Genomic DNA, 12,826 nt, shown 5'->3' with positions numbered 1-12,826 from the left:
TTCCAGTTTCTGAGGAATGTATGACCTCCTATGTTGCCAGTATCTACAGGGCCTGGGTGTTTCTGTGGAAGAAAAAAAAAACTACAGCTCATTAGAATAAAGTCAGTATTTGAAGTTCCAGAGGAAGACTAAAGGTAACCTCAAAGATTAACCCCAGGCAACTATAAAAAAGCCTTATTAATGGTGCTAGGTAGTTTTTAAATATGTAACAGTGTATTTTAGAGCCAACCAGTTTAAATACCAGAATTTCACTTAATGTTAACATCTTGGAATCACCTGTACAGCAGCACTCGGACTAGGATAGGAAGGAGCAGTACTCCGGTCGATCAGAAGTCTATCATTTACACCTGCTGACAAGGAACATGCATATAAGAGGGTATAGTACAGCAGAGAGATTACCACATTAATCCTTTTTGCTGCACAATAATCCTCAAATTACAGGCTGGAGGGCAGGGAGATTGGTCAGGTTTTGCTTAACTGTCTCCATTTTTATGCATTTCAACTGCGTATTTAGCCATTTGACTGGATTTCAGGTTTAAATGTTAGCTGATCATAGAAGTCAAATCAGAAGATCATAGATATATCTATAGTCGCCTTCAGTTAGGGTGGACAACTCCATTTCAGGGGGGTGAATGGATAGTTTAATGATTGAATAGATACTCCTAAAGTTGGCCTTATACACATTCAGTTCGCAACAATCAATTCAGAATCATGATAAGGGATATGAGCATATACACTATATTGCCAAATGTATTTGGACGCCTGCCTTTTATACGCACATGAATTTTTAATGGCATCCCAGTCTTAGTCTGTAGGGTTCAATATTGAGTTGGCCCTTTACAGCTATAACAGCTCCAACTCTTCTGGGAAGGCTGTCCACAAGGTTTAGGAGCGTGTCTATGGGAATGTCTATGGGAATGTTTGACCATTCTTCCAGAAGCGCATTTGTGAGGTCAGGCACTGATGTCAGATGAGAAGGCCTGGCTCGTAGTCTCCTCTCCAATTCATCCCGAAGGTGTTCTATCAACTTTAGGTCTGGACTCTGTGCAGACCAGTCAAGTTCCTCCACCCCAAACTCACTCATCCATGTCCTTATGGACCTTTGCTTTGTGCACTGGTGTGCAGTTATGTTTTAACAGGAAGGCGCCATCCCCAAACTGTTCCCACAAAGTTGGGAGCATGAAATTGTCCAAAATGTCTTGGTATGCTGACACCTTAAGAGTTCCCTTCACTGGAATGAAGGGGCCAAGCCCAACACCTGAAAAACAACCCCACACCACAATTCCCCTTCCAGCAAACGTTACACTTGGCACAATGCAGTAAGGCAAGTACCGTTCTCCTTGAATTTACTGAGCTCTTGAGAGTGACCCATTCTTTCACAAATGTTTGTAGAAACAGTCTGCATGCTTAGGTGCTCCATTTTGTATACCTGTGGTCATGGAGGTGATTGGAACACCTAAATCCAATGATTTGGAGGGATGTCCCAATACTTTTGGCAATATAGTATATGTTGGGTGGCAATTGCAACAAGTTTTCAGTAGTTGATTCATGCCTGCATGTCCAACTGCCTTAATTTGTCCATAAAGAGCTTGGCCTTGCCAAACCCAGTGAGTGGTAGGGGTTAGTTCAGCCGTTGGTAAAATATTGTCTGCAATATCATTCTTACCAGGACTTTACAAGACAGGGTTATCTGTATTTTTAGAATGAAGACTTCTGAATTAGTGAAATATTTATGGAACGACACAAGGGCTGGAACATGCTTCCATGTGGTTATGCCTTGGCATTCTTTATAACCATGCACGGGAAAATTAATTTCATTTCTGACATTAGCTGTTCTCTTCAAGTGCCTGTAGACAAGAACACAGACCAGTATCTCCTCTACATGACCTAACATTCTACCAAACAGACTTTTAGCTCAATCACATTTCTAAGATCCTGTTTACCCCATCTGCAATCTGAAGTTAACCAATTTTGGTGGGACTTGAAGGTGGGTTGTGAATTACAGAAACCATCTATCCTTTTAGTTGCAGTTACCAACCTTTTATTTTAATTGCAGATTTTCCTTTTTTTATTAAAATTTGACCTCAGATGAGCTGTGTATGGGACCCTGTCATATTGGCTGTGATAAGTCCTGCAAGGAGAACCATAAATTACTTGTAGTTGTGTGCACAGCCAGTCTAGTGGGACTACATTATTCACCATTACATTTGGTTTATAGGCATGATTATTGTATAGTCCAGTCCCAGGAGTGGGTATGTATCATAATAGACTAGACTGTTTTTCTGTTACATGATAAGGTCACAAATCTCTGTGGCCTGTTTGGAGAGCTAAATGTATGGACACTTTTTGGTTATAGAGTCGCTTTAAAAGCTGTTTCCATGGATCGGCCTTTGATTATTGTTTTAGCTCTTTTCTAAATGGCATGTTATATAGTCTGAAATATTTTATCATGTTTATAAACCTTTTTTTAAGTACTACAAAACAATAGTTAAATAAAAACATACCAATATATCCAAGCCTGACAGGTGTAGATGAAGACGGCACTAATTTCCTATATTACCTGTCCTTCCTCTAATCCTTTCGAAAATGTTAATTCCTAAAGGAGTCAATTACCCACCATTTATTTACATCGGATGCTTTCATCCCATTTTAGCAAAATGCTGACTGCATAAAAGGAGAACAGGTATATCATGATAATGTGGAGGGATCAAATGCTTACATGCTGCATAAAGAACTAAATTGTAAACAAAAGCATCTTTCCTCCACACAGATTAAAATATCAAATTATTCTAATTGCATGAACACCTGGTATGCTTTTCCATAAAACCTGGATTACAAATGCTTCTGAGGATTGTCTACACTTAGGCAGGAAAGCCCAGAATCAAGTATTAGATTTGGGACCCAGAAAGAATCATTGGACATTTGCGAGCAGCTTTGTCACAGGAACCTAATCAACGAGGCAGGTTGCCCAAAATATGGAGGTCTGTTCGAAAGGGCCAGAACACAAGCTGCTGAACATTCACTTAAAGCAGAACTCCAGTCAAAAACCTCTTTACATGTCCTTGTTGCTGATTTTCTACCTTCACTGAATGTGCCATTCATCTTCTGGTTCACTCAGTAGTTGCTCTTAAATAGGCTGTTCATTTTCAGATCAAACCGTTAATTCTGTTTGGTTTCCTGTTTGTAAGACTGGTGGCTACTATAGCTCCTATTCCCCAAGCCACTGGTCTTGGCACATCCCTTCTGTAGTTCTTTCTCCAGGAAGCAGTGATATAATTCAGCCCCACTTGCAATGATGGGCGGACAGATTCACAGACACATTCAACATGTACAGGCCTTCTGTACCCGCCCACATTCACTACAATTCCCTGTGGTTGATGGGTACTGTAGTTTCCTTTTGCTGCAGAGAAAGAGAACATATTATGCAATCCCTGCTGTTAAACCTCCTCCTTGGCAGAGCAGATGCTGTTATCTTTTGAATTACTGAGATGAGGTCATGAAAATTCAATTAGAATGTTAAGGTTAAGTATTTTCAAAATTCTATTAACTGTTTAGTGTTTTGTATAGGAGGGTGCACTAATGGGTGATTTTTTTTTTTTCCGCTTATCCCAGAGTTCTTCTTTAACCACCTTCCGCCCGCCCTATAGTACAATGACGGGTGCAAGGTGGTTCTCTCGTTCTGATAGGACGTCATATGACGTCCTACCATTCTCACTGCGCATGCGCGGCTCAGGGAGCGCGCAGCGAAGCAATTGCCGGTCACAGCGGATCACGGAAAGAGCCGAAGATGTCAGCTCGGTCATGTGATCAGCTGTGTCCAATCACAGCTGATCACATGTAAACACGGAAACGCCGGTTATCGGCATTTCTCTCCTCTCGAGCTGTCACGCTGACAGCTCGAGAGGAGAGGAGAGCCGGTAATCGGCTTTCCGCGGAGGGGACATGTACACTGATCATCAGGGCACTGATGATCAGTGGGCCCTGATGATCAGTGTGGCCCCAAAAGTGCCACCTGTCAGTGCTCATCAGTACCAGTGCCCATCAGTGCATACCAGTGCACATCAATGCCACATATCAGTGCCCATCTGAGCTGCCTTTCAATGTCACCTATCAATGCCAATCAGTGCCACCTGTCAGTGCCGCCTATCAATGCCAATCAGTGCCGCCTATCAGTGCCATGTATCAGTGCTGCCTTTCAGTGCCCATCAGTGATGCCTGTCAATGCCCATCAGTGCAACCTACCAGTGCCACCTATCGGTGTCCATCAGTGCAGCCTATCAGTGCCCATCACTGCATCCTCATTAGCGTACATCAGTGAAGGAGAAAAATCACTTATTTACAAAATTGTATAACGAAAACTAAGAAATGTTTTTTTAAGTTTGTTTGGTTTGTTTAAGAAAAATAAAAATCCCAGAGGTGATTAAATACCACCAAAAGAAAGCTCTATCTGTCTCAAAAAATTGATAAAAATTTCATATGGGTACAATGTTGCATGACCGCGCAATTGTCATTCAAAGTGTGACAGCACTGAAAGCTGGAAATTGGCCTGGGCAGGAAGGGGGTATAAGTGCCCTGTAGGCTAGTGGTTAAAGAAAAACTCCTCATTGAAATACACTGTCTCACCTGACACAATATTTGTAATGTGATTTGGTCACTGGTGTCATAAAGGCACCTGTGCCAGCCAGCATCGCCAGATCTTTTACTCGGAGACATTTCTGCAGGTTTTGTACCTTCATGTATAGAATGCATGAAGGTAAAAAACCTTGAGCATTTACAACCACTTTAAATGGACAAACATTTAAATAGATATACTTCCACTTACGATCGATTTAAACTCAGAGTTTAGAGCAGATTTGATCACACTCGATTAACAGAGTTTTTTCCACTGATCGGCAGTGCTAAGATGCTTTGTTCATTAATTTGATTGTATGTCAATCAATCAGATTATGAGACTGCATGGTAAAAACTTGCTCAATAAGTTGTTATGCCCTTAAGATCTTCCAGCTAGTGATTGAGATCCACCTCCCCATTTGTGGCATATTGATCCAATGGGTAGTTTGATTATTCATATCAGGGGAGATCAATCGGAAAAGAGTCCAGCCATTTATTGAAGGGTGTATGGTCCCCATAAGTCTTGCCAGAGCCTATGTTCGGGCAGCATCATTACTCTTTTTTTCTGCACGACATTCATACTGTTAGATGTACAGCATTGTGTTGAATCCGCCAAAATTCAACCTAGGTTTGGCCTGTCCGCACCACCCAACTCAACAAACTTTGTGTAAAAAATTGAAGGAGCTAAGTAGAACAATAATTGGGGAAACAGTGCATGCATCAAATATTGTCACACTGTCTGGGTAGGTATGCAGATGCTTAAATACAATATCATGCAGGGGAGAGTCCTCCATCCATGCTGTTTAGCATGGGAAAAAAAAATCAAGGGATTTCTCTCGTTCAGCCTGCAGGGCTGAACGAAAGAAATCTAACCAGTGTATGGCAAGCTTTAGAGTTCTGTCTAAATACTATTATGTGGGTCCTTATGCTGCTTCCATGTAAATTTAATTTAAAGGCTAAATGCACCTATTGTAAAATAAACAAAATTCTAAATGCAGATCTTTTTGCAGATAAAAAAAATGTGCGTTTTTATTGTTTTTTTACATTGCTGCATCCTCCCTTTTGAGCAGACAGTTACTGATGGCAGGAAGAATCAATGAATTATGTGAGTGCTTACTAGTGCCCTTGCAGATCATTTATAACTACAAGCCATCATCCTCAATAGCTAACAGTACTTGTAGTCTGCTCATTCACAGGAAACTGTGAATGAATGAATCGGATGCGTGGGCGGAGCCCCGCATGGCCCTGCTGTTTTCAAATTGTGACAGCAGGTGCTGGGGATCCCCCACCCACTATCCGAGAGGGGAGCATTGGAGGCAGGAGGTGGGTGTATAAGGATCATGTTACACCCTAAATATGGACGTCACATGTAATATGCTCCTAAAGATGAAGGTAGCCTTTATTTTTGTTATATGGAATAAAAAACTGAAACAAGTAGCTCTTCATATTTATTTTTATTTTTTGTGTTTAGTTTTATACAAAGTAGGGCCTGCCAGGTGATTGTTGTGTTTGTTGGGTTTTCTTTGGAGATTTTCCAGGAGACATGTCGATTATTGAAGGGAAATCCCTTCCAATTTATCCCTGAAGCATATGTCCTCAGGAGATTTCAACTGTACTGTTTTGGTAACAGTCGTCAGATTTTGGGTTTCTCATCTTGGCCTTGTGGCTTTGGTGAGATTGGTCACCAGACAAAATAAATCTCCAGCGTAAACCTCCCCTTTTTATGTCTGTCTTGCTGTCTCAATTATTTTGGACTTTTAAACTGTTGTGGATGGAAGGATCAACATAGGATTCTTCTAACTTAAAGCAGAAATGAAGAACATTTTATTTTTCATTTTTTATTATTATTATTATACAGTATTTATAAAGCGCCAATGGTTCGCTCAGCGCTGTACATTACAAAGGGGGGCAGAACATGTGACAGAACAATACCAATACAATGCAAAACATGAGTAAGGGAGGGTTATACCACCTATAAGTGGTTTTTTTTTTTTTTTTTTTAATTTTTTGCCATCTGTGTGGGGAGATTTCACTTCCTGCTCCATAGCCAAAACAAGAAGTGAGAGGAAATTCCTTCCAAGTGAGAGAATCCCTGGTTGTCACCAGAACTAGTGTCACTGTTTTGGTGATCAATCCAAAATTTTGGATTTTTTTTTTTCTTCACTTTTGTAGGGTCAGAAGAAACAGGATGAATCTCCCGGATGGAAACACAGACAACAATAAAAACCTGACAGGTATTTTGATCCCTCTACTCTTCCCAAAGCTAAAAAATAAGTATTGCCTTTGGTTACACTTTAACTTGTGCACAAAGAAGTAGGTTGGCACAACTGGTCTCCTCCTAGGGTTAATGAACCAAACCTTGCCCTGCCAGAAGACAGGACATGATGAAGGTGTTTTGTTAAGAAAAGGAACAAAAAGGGGACGTGTATGGAGTACCACCTGTCCAACAATATCACCTATCATTGGATGCCTACCCATTAGAGGAGAAGGGAGACACTTTATCGCCCTGCAGGAATACTGTGTTGCTGGATAGGCTCATTGGTCCTGAGGGGCCTGGGCAGGAAGGTGAGGGGGCACCCCAGACACTGAGGATTGGCACGAATTTGCTCACACCTGCATGAGGAGTGTTTTTTTTCCATTTTATGGACATTTATTGATTATCTGGCTGCCCATGGTGTTTCCACATATTTTATCCTTTTAATACACCTAGTTGCATGCTATTTATTCCCAGCAAGGGATACACACACTGATTGCACTTATTGATCCCTCAATTGAGGATCCTCTTCACAAGGGGTCAGCTCTATGCAAGTGTATGTTTTTTTCCTGTTGCACATTGATGTGTTATATTTGTGCTTTTCATGTATATTGTTTTCATTTTGTTTATGTTCTGTAGCGCTGCACTTATATCATATTGCATCCTCCTAGCTGCCATCCTGTCATACTAATGCGATTGCTTCAGTACATACTGAGTAATCAGAAGTGGTGTGCAGGAAGTAAAGGATAAGTTCACCTTTGGGAACATGTTACATGTTTCACCCGTTTTTAGGGTGGAACATGTAACATGTTCCCTGCAGCTGCGCCTGCTGCTCCCCCTCCCTCAGGGAGAAGATTCCCCATACTATCTGTCCGATTTGAAAACAGCGTGGTCATGCGAGGCTCCACCCACATGACCGCGTCACTCATTCAGACTTCTGTGAATGAGTGCCTACAAGTCTCGGCAGCCTTAGCGGCTGTCGGCTTGTAGTTTTCAATGAACTACCACGGCATATCAGGAGTGAGCATGAGAGGGTGACTATCTTCCTACATACCTTGGCACTGTGGAGAGTGAACTTAGCCACAATCTAACATGAATTCAGATATTCATAGGAAAAACAAAATTTAATTTGGAGATTTGAGGGAGGCTAAGAGCAATAGGAGGCACTTTTTTGTTTTAGGAATACATACTTGAATAGATTTTTTTTTTCTATATCAAAGTTGACTGTCACTTTAATTCCTTGTTGTGAGTTCTTGTATGTTCTTGGCCTTTTTACTGTTTAGTCTCTCCACCTTTTTACATAGATGTTTAAAAAAATTTTTATTTTTTATAATATCAAAACAAGTAAGTTAGTAAGACAGTCGGTACCGCTAGTGTTTGCTGAGAAGAATGGAGCCGTGGCTTCTGGGAAGTATTTATTGATCATAGCGCTTTCCCTAGGATGAGGTTAGAGAAGTAACGTTAGTGTCTTGGCTTCGTGGAAGTCTGGTCAGGCACACAAGAGTCCATCACAGGTATTATTACATTTACAGCCAAATCCTGGGAGCTGGGAACATCTGCTTGAAGATGCTGAAGAGTTTGACAATGCACTAATTGAATTAGGCTTTTTTTTTTTTTCCGGAGGTTGCAGGCTACACTAATTGAATCTGAATCAGCCGTGTGTTTATTTGTGTATATTTGAAATGAGAAAAGCTTAAACCTTAGGGAGCAGACTGGCTTGCAGACATGGCCATTCAAGTGTACTGTGCTGCTCTCTAATGGTCCTGAGCAGTATTGCCAGGTCTCCGGGGAAATGGAAACAGACGTCTTCTTTATTTCTTCCACGTACAGCAATGCCGTCCTATCCTTGTGTTGGCACACACTGTTTAAATCTGGTAAATGGACTGTTCTATCATTGCTGTGTGTGTGCATGTGTATGTATGTATGTATGTATGTATGTCAGGTGTGTGGAAATTTTTGAAAAAACTACTTGCCCAGGGACTAAATCGGGGCCCCAATCTACTTGTCCAGATAAAAAGAAAATACATTTTAGCCAAAACTGTATTTAAATCCAAAATGATTTTAGGAATGTCTGGGGCTTTTCAAAACAAAAGGGGCTTTATGGTGCCTTAAACGTTTAATATTTGTTACATTGCTCTGTTTATCTCCTCCTCCCCTCCCTTTCTGTCTCCAGCACCGCACTTTGGGACTAGCAGGGAGGGGGGAGACCTTGCAGTGTAATGAGCACCGACTGGGTGTTCGTCAGGAAAGGGGAGTGTCGCGCTTATCCTTTATCCCTTTCACTGTCAGAGCCATTTTTGCATTTTTTTGCACACATTTAAAAAATTATTTTAGGCTTGAAGATTACACAAAACCCCCAAACATTATGTATTTTCTGAAAGCAGAGACCCTAGAGAATGAAATAGCGGTAGTTCCAATTTTTATGTCGCATGATATTACCGCAAAATTTCAGTAAAAAGTTAATTTTAGGGCACATAAAATCAATAAATTAACCTATTTTTTGTAAAATATAAAAGATGATTTTGAACCGAGTAAATAGATATCCAGCTTGTCAAACCTTTAAATGTATGCGTTCTCATGAAATGGCATTAAACTTTAGTACTCTATATTTTCTATAGGTTGACACTTTTAAAGCTCCTTATAGGTCATCAGTTTAGCGTTACGGAGGAGGTCTGGTGCTAGAATTCATGCGTGGCAATATGTGACATGTGTGTCGCAATCAACCTTTTTATGCGTAGACGCCCCAGCCTGTGCTTTTACATTTGTACATGCGTATATATGTGGGGGGGATCTTCAATTTTTTTTTTTGTGGGTGATGGTATGTGCTTGGGTGTAACTTTAATTTTTTACCCTGCATGTCTTCCCTGTGCTCCACTGAATGTAATGCAGTACACATCGCACTGCATGAAATTCTTTCCTGGCTTCCATGGCCCAGAATCTCTCAACGGGGACCCGGAAGTGACATCATAACATAATTTCCTGCTCGGGACAAGAAGGGGAGTGGACGTGTCCGCTCTCCTCCTTCCCCTCTAGCCGATGGTGGTGAGCCAGTCCTGGGCCCACAGATGGCCAAGCCCAGCCCGGAAGACCTCGCGGGGGGAGAGGCTGGCACTGGGTGGAAGCAATCGGGTGGCAGCGCTGCCTGAATGCTTCCACCTGACAGGTGAGCCCGCTGCTTGTCTGCAGCAGGGCTAAAGGTAGAAATAAACTACCTGCCCGGCACTACATGTCCTGGGTGACGGGCAATAGGAATCGAACATCCCTGTGTATATACACCTGTGTGTGTTTGTATATATGTATATATATATATATATATATATATATATATATATATATATATATATATATAGTGTGTGTATAATACCTGCGTGGTATGTTTGTTTATTATAATATTTATTTTCAGCTGGAGTTTCGTGAAACTCCGTACTGCCACCTCAGGCCTTCTGCTCACCACTATAACTTGTGCTAAGTCTGGCTTCTTTGTTTATAAGTGAAAGCTTGTCTCCCAGCGACTCCCACAGATCTGACCTCCTGAGCAGATTCCACTGATGCAGGACAGGGACAAGGGATATGCAGGTGCTTGGGCAGCAGTGTCATGGGTGGGAGGGGGTCACGTGGTAGGCTGCACCCTCTGTGATTTTTTTTTTTTCCCTGGTTCCCAGATGCCGATGCCCCTACTAGATAATCTAACCACCTACAGTGTGCAAGGCGGTACTAGAGCCACCTGACTGCTTCGGATTAATACTGCAACAAAAGTAAGATACTGTATTTGGAAGATGGTCAAGTTTTTAAGGAAATTAATGAAAGTGCTGCGCTTATGGATATAATCAACAGTGACAAATAACCGTTTGCAGAAGTCCTAATTGTGAACTAATAAACACAACAACAAAACAATGAATACCATATGGACCGTGCATATATAGTGCAAATAGGAAGTGCTCTGTGACAATATCTAAGAAACCAATATTGACACTGATATTGCTTGTTCAGTCCCAATAAGTGAAAGTAAAGTGCTGTGATTCTTGATTGTGAATTCCTTGTACAGTAACTGGTGCTCCACTGTGCTCAGACTGGTGCCCCATGTGGATTTACACTCACCGTCATCCCGTGACCACCTATCTCTAGGGTGGTCATTTGCTCTTTTCAGACTCTCCCAGTATGCAATGTTGATAATAGTAACCGGTTGTTCCTCCAGAAATGTCAAAACCATCTCTCTCCTCTCCTCCACAGGCAAAATAAGCATGTATTCAATATGTGTAAAAATACAAAAAAAAGACATTCCATAGTGTAAAACCGCTTTTACTTTAATAGTAGGGACATAACTGTAAGAAATAAACTCACAAAAGAAGTGCCCATAACCTGGCACCTGGTGTATTCAGCTTTGTTGCTTAGGTGGTGAAAAAATGGCCGCCACTATGGTGGGTAATCCTCCAGGCGGCGTACGTTTCAAAGGGCGGAAGTGATGTCGGCAAAAGTTGCGTCAGCAAACCTTGACACGTTTCGATCAGATTGTCTTCAGGAAGTGCAAAATCTGCCATTTTGGAGAAGGTAGTTATACCCTGTAGTCAGTCAGCAAATTGCTTAGCTAAACTGCAGCTGTGTCACTCGTTTTAGCTTAGAGTATAGTTATATCAGGTTGCAACATTGCTGAGTACAATCAGTATTTGTCAGGTACAACTGGGCTAACAAACTGATGTTAAAATTAAAATACTAAAGAGCAACATACAAAGTAGGTCTCATTAAATGGAACAATGGCGCTTTAAAAGGGGAAAGGTCCCCTATAAATACCTATGCATAAAATTGCAATACATGACATAAAAATGACATTTAAATAATGATACATAAAATAATTTAATATGAAAAATCAATGTTAATAAAAATAAGGAACTTGATCCTTACTACCTTTTTAAAAATTAGTCAAAAATTTTTTTAAATCTATCTCCACATTTAACCCTTCTGGCGTCAAAGTCTGGAGCTCATAATTCCACTGTTTCGTTTTTAGAGATCTCTCTATCCATGTGTGACCCTCTCCAGTGTCTCTCTCTTTTGTCTATGGCGAAAAAGGAAAGATGTGATGGATCCTTCTTGTGTACCATCTTAAAGTGATTTGATATGCTTGTTTTGGGCAGCCTTTCTTAATGTTAGCAATATGTTCACTAATCCTTTTAGTGAGTTTACGGGTGGTCCTCCCTATATGTTGGTACCCACAAGTGCAGTGCAACATATAGGTGACAAATTTAGTCTGGCAGGTGATAAAGAGTTGGATGTTATATTGTTTATAGGTCTGAAGAGACATAAAGGTGGTAATTTTCTTACGCATCTTTTTAGTATGTTTACATGGATCACATTTACCACATCTATAAAAACCCCTTTCCTGAAAGGAGAGTTTTTTTTTTTTTTTTTTGGGCGGGTTGGGGACATTAGGTACCAGCTTAGTTCTAAGGGCAGGAGCTCTCCTGTATACAAACAATGGATTGGTTGGAAGGATCTTTGCACAGGATTGGCTAGTGATTCCTGAAGTATTTCTCCACTGCTTTGTACTGTTTGTTAAACCCTGCAATATAGGCTAATTCCCCGCTTTTGGTTGATTTACTAGTTTGTTCTTGCAATAGATGTTGTCTATCAAGAAGACCAACCTCCTCTCGTGTTTCATAGAGCTCCTCTGAGTTGTAACCCTTTTCTTTAAACCTGTCTATGAGGATATCAGTTTGTCTAACATAATCCATCCTGTAACAAACAGATCCTTTTTATCCTCATAAACTGCCTTTTTGGTATGGCTTTCTTACATTTAGGGTGTCAACTCTTAATTGGTATATAGCCATTCCTATCCGTGCTCTTAAAGAATGTTTTGGTCCCCAGAGTATTCTTATGTTTAAAAAGAGTGTGATCCAGAAAGTCTATATTGTTTTGTTGGATATTCACAGTAAACCTAATCCCCTATTTGTTGGAATTAATATGGGA

General features: G+C 40.8%; 1 protein-coding gene across 7 annotated transcripts in view; it reads left to right on the top strand.

The window, feature by feature from the left end:
- Window positions 1-12,826, top strand: part of BTRC (beta-transducin repeat containing E3 ubiquitin protein ligase) — a 271,743-nt gene that overhangs the window by 37,081 nt on the left and 221,836 nt on the right. For 2 of the 7 annotated variants that reach the window (XM_089683278.1, XM_089683280.1), the window contains exon 2: window positions 10,528-10,620. The exons of 3 other annotated variants lie outside the window; for them this stretch is intronic. The gene's annotated coding sequence lies outside the window, so the exon portion shown is untranslated. Of the gene's footprint in view, window positions 1-6,783; window positions 6,846-10,527; window positions 10,621-12,826 lie in introns of all 7 variants that reach the window. 2 more of the 7 variants (XM_089683279.1, XM_089683281.1) reach the window with 1 other exon arrangement.

The sequence above is a fragment of the Staurois parvus genome, unplaced genomic scaffold, assembly GCF_062004578.1.
Source record: "Staurois parvus isolate SC_StPar_1 unplaced genomic scaffold, SC_StPar_1.0 ptg000303l, whole genome shotgun sequence".
NCBI lineage: Eukaryota > Metazoa > Chordata > Amphibia > Anura > Ranidae > Staurois > Staurois parvus.
Note: the sequence above shows the minus strand (reverse complement) of the source record. Positions and strands in the feature narration are given on the sequence as shown.